We start from the raw sequence: 4480 nt of genomic DNA, 5'->3' as shown, positions 1-4480 counted from the left end.
TGACATGTCATGAGACACACAACATGCAACTTATGGTACAAGGATGTTGTAAATGGAATAAAGGTACTGCTGATGACATCTATTTGAGTTTAATCTTCCAAATTTTCTTTGTGGTAATTACATCTTTCTTGAACAGGGTTCAACTCTCAAAACAACTACAGTTTTAAGTTTTCATGAACTCATCAGATCTAAAAGTAGACTCAATTTGATCACGAAAAGTCATGAACAAAGTTTATAGAAAGTTCTTTGAAGAATTTGACGTGGGCCCATCAAATACAAGCCGAAGCAACATGAATTGAGACAATCACAAGCTGAAACAATATTATACAGATGAGCATCAGTTGTAAGTAACTAGTACAAGTAAACTGCAACAACCAATTTAATTACACAGAGACCCCCCACATGCTTCCATTCTAAAATTATACAATATAACTACGATACTATAAAAAGACTATTACAACTTACAACACAATACTTGGTTAAGTGAAAATAACTATAGTAAATTCATAAGCAAATGAAAAGCATCCACATGGTTGATATCGTCTAAAATGGGACCTATTAATGAGACTTTGAAGTATCTAAAATAAAGTATGATCATTTTTTATCATTGTCCATGAAGCAAATTGTCTTCGTTTGCTTAGAATTTGATCCTTCTTGTATACCCTCGACCTGCAAGTTACAAAAATGTATAACATATCAGTTGAGTTCATGCCTTTTCACAAGCAAAATTGGACACTCATTCAGTTGTATAACTTTTTGAGGTCAAATTGAGTCTCTTTTTGGGAATCAAAAGAGTTCATGAAAACTGAAAACTACAATAAATTGACTGTAAGAAAACAACATAAATGTATGTGAATAACTTCTAATTTTTAGCTGAAGAACTTGCTAACCAAAAGAAATTGATATCAAGAATCTTAAAAATGGTTAAGAGAAGGAATCTTCTAAATAGGCTTGTGATTGTAAAAGAAGACGATAAGAAGTTGACTCAAAGGATCATATAGACCTGTAATCTCAACTTAATTGTTTCTTCTCATTTTCTTATATTTAGTTTTGTCTAACATTCGCAATATCAAATAATCAAAACTTAAGACTTCAACTTCCTGCTATCAAGTCCAATTTAAGCATCCTAACGTTGATGTAGAAGCTTATATTGGAAGCAGCACCACCTACTGTATTCAACTTTTAATCTAGTGAACATCCTAGAGTTCGCTCTACTTTCACTTTGTATCCCTGAATATGATTCATCACATATAAAAATATATCATGGCTATTTAAAGTCCCCTTCTAATCTCTCTCTCCATGATTCTTGAATTATCTACATCCTTTTTCAGGTAGAAAAGTTACATTACATATCCTTCACACATCAGTGGTATTATTAAGCATAGGAGGTGCGGAGTTGACATTTTGAATATTGCATTACAAGTTATTCCATACCACCCAACCTCACAAATTACTGCAATATGTATAGTTTATGTCATTATGACATTGCTATTAGGCTCACAAATCTCTAGAAAGAAAAAAAAAATCAATGCTTTTAGCTTTGGCTGAAAAACCAAGGTCAAACTTAAAAGTAAGAGAACATAATCTAATTAATTCGTAGAACACATGAAATTTGTCTCTATCTCACCCCTAGGTATGTTTCTTTAGGCACACAACAATATTAAAAAGGAGTAATTATTCTGAATTAATCATCATTCAAAACAAAAAAAAACAACCCTACTTGGCACATCGCAAACTGATTGACCTTGACATGATACGTGTGTCATTCAATTCATATGTTTTGAGTAAATTTAAATGAAATGTTGGCAAAAATGTCGAGAAGAAATAAGGGAGCAAACATTAAGTCGTGTCTTGAGAATGGCTCATTATAAGAGATACATACTTAGAAATGCACTTCAATAATTAATAACAAAAAAAAAAAATAGAGGCTAATAACATGTTGAAAAGGGAAAACCAACTTAACCAAGTATTATATACTCACTACTATCTAATGCAATGATATATGCTTTATCTTCTTTGGTTACTTTAGCTAGTTTTTGTGCTACTAATCCAATAATCTTTAGCCACTACTTCATGAGTGTTCACAATTAACCAAAAAAACAATATAAAGAACCTATTACTCTTGAAGAATTAATGCCTGACTGTTCACAACTTCAAGAAACTCATGCTCGTATTCATATTCATGAAAAACTTGAGAAAAATGTATTGTTGCAAACAAATTGAACTTCAGATTTGCTAAACCATTTAGTATGGAATTTAATCAATTAATAAGAAACTAATATACTACACAAGCTAACTTTGAAGTGAGTAATCCTTTCTACTAACAATTAAGATAAGATGTGAGACAATTAAAATTTTTGATATATATATTTTCCAGATATTTCAAATAGTTAATAAAAATTACCTTAAATTGTTGCTTGAAGTGTAATAACCCCGACTCATCTCCTACCAAGCATTCATCAATTCACACTTGACGATCATCATGTTGGTGCTTATGCAACTAACTTCGAACTTACAACATTTTCACCGACAGATTATGGCCACAAGTCCTATACTATGAATAATGGTGCAAAGTGAAAACATGTTTACTCGTAAGTAACTTTGTTTCAACCATTTCTACAATTATAAATGTCATTGTTCTACACAATAATTAAAACCAAGACATAAGCTATCAACCTTGGTGAAAACACGGTTCATCATAGGTGACTTTGTGTTAATCATTTCTCACAATTTCTACAAAGCACATCAATGAAAAATTTAAAGGAAACTGTAACATAGACCCCATTTCACAAGTCACAACCCAGTTCGGCTTTGCAAAAAGAAAACGTTCACAATGAGAATCTTGATCAATGTAAAAAGATCTAAGGTTCAAATACTACTCACAACATATATTCCATTTTGTGCATTTGAAAAATTGGCTTCAAAATAAGTACAACTTAATAATTTTCTATATGAATGTATATTTGACGAAGAACAGAAGATATACCTACATTCTTTATGGCATTTAAAATGTTGCAGACAAAGAAATAGCCAACCACCTCTATATCCTCTACTCCATTGACTCAAACTCCTATAAACAATGTTGCTCGAGACATATTTGAGATGATCATCAACATTAAAGTCAGAAAAGCACACAGAAATGAACTTGTAGCAACAAATGATTGACAAACAATTCTAAGAAAAATAATCATTGTAGCAACAAATTATTGACAAACAATTCTAAGAAAAATAATCATTAAAGGTATGAGATACAAAATACTGGCAGAGTAACTTACAATGGACACGAAATATATAATATCATCATCTTATATAATAGTAATATCTTGAGTCACGACATGCTTGACTAATACTTAAATAAAAAAAAAACAAAAAAAAAAAACAGAGTGGTCAAGATTCAATACATAACCTAAAATCCGAATAGAAGTAAAATAACTATCGATAGCAAAAGATTAAGAGATCAAGAGGAAGAAAAACAAACTGTTGTTTCCACGGCAAGTATGCCATACGCCGGCTAAAAACATGAAGCAAAAGCAAACCTGAAATCGAGATGAACAGATTGAGAGATGAGAGATATGGAGAGGAAGAATACAAGGAATTAGATAGTTTAATTAGAAGCCAAATAGTTTGGAAGTTCAATAGGTTGGAGGTTAAATCTTAGATTACAAGCAAAATTACCATAAATACCACTCTACTGTATTTGTTTGAAATCTCTGAAGTTACCAAAGACATCAAGCAAAAGAACATGTATTATGTGGTTTCCCGTTCAGAGTGTTCCTCCTGATCTGCTTTCATCATCGACCTGTAAGTGGGAGAAATGCAATAGATTAAAGGTTAGATGAAAGGCAAGTAAAAATAAGATAACAATTCCTACAAATTTGTTTATGGAATTACACATAGAAACAACCAGATAGACTTCTTATATTGACTAAAACTTCTTCTCCACCTCTTCTACATCCTTGGAATCACCAAAGCAACAATACAGATGGCATCTCAAGGCCACACACATAATAATCAAATATGGCCACATTTCATCGTCGGATTGACTACAAACTGAGTAATCGCTTTCAGTTTGCTTCTAATCGCTCTCCTCAAATCTTTCCAAGAAGCCAGTAACCATATTATGTGAATCCACAGTTGATATGAATAGGCTAACCGAGACAAGAGAGTAGATAGAGATCGAGAAAAAGAGAAGGAAAAACTCAATAGATGCATAGAAAGAAAGAGGCGTACCATGTTAATCCAGAATTTTTTGATCAAGAGATGAAGAAGATGAAAGGAGTGTAACCACAAAAGACGAAGGGTTTTTGCGTTGGAATAAATGGAAACTTAAAGAACAAAGAAAAAAAAGGATAAATCAAGAAAAAAAAAGAAGACACTGATACGGGTTGAAGAAGTTGCCACATCGAAGCTCTTTATTCGTGATATATATATATATATATATATATATATATATATATATATATATATATATATATATATA

At 31.6% G+C, this 4480-nt stretch overlaps 1 long non-coding RNA gene across 1 annotated transcript; it reads right to left on the bottom strand.

Annotated features, from left to right (window-relative positions):
- Window positions 1-297: 297 nt before the first annotated feature.
- On the bottom strand, window positions 298-4392 carry LOC112518864. Its single transcript, XR_003069869.1, has 4 exons — window positions 4231-4392; window positions 3676-3799; window positions 3479-3536; window positions 298-669 (listed from the first exon to the last, which is right to left on the bottom strand). It is a non-coding gene; the product is annotated as an uncharacterized LOC112518864 (long non-coding RNA).
- Window positions 4393-4480: the final 88 nt, after the last annotated feature.

The sequence above is a fragment of the Cynara cardunculus genome, assembly GCF_001531365.2.
Source record: "Cynara cardunculus var. scolymus isolate 2C chromosome LG 10, CcrdV1, whole genome shotgun sequence".
NCBI classification, from domain to species: domain Eukaryota; kingdom Viridiplantae; phylum Streptophyta; class Magnoliopsida; order Asterales; family Asteraceae; genus Cynara; species Cynara cardunculus.
Note: the sequence above shows the minus strand (reverse complement) of the source record. Positions and strands in the feature narration are given on the sequence as shown.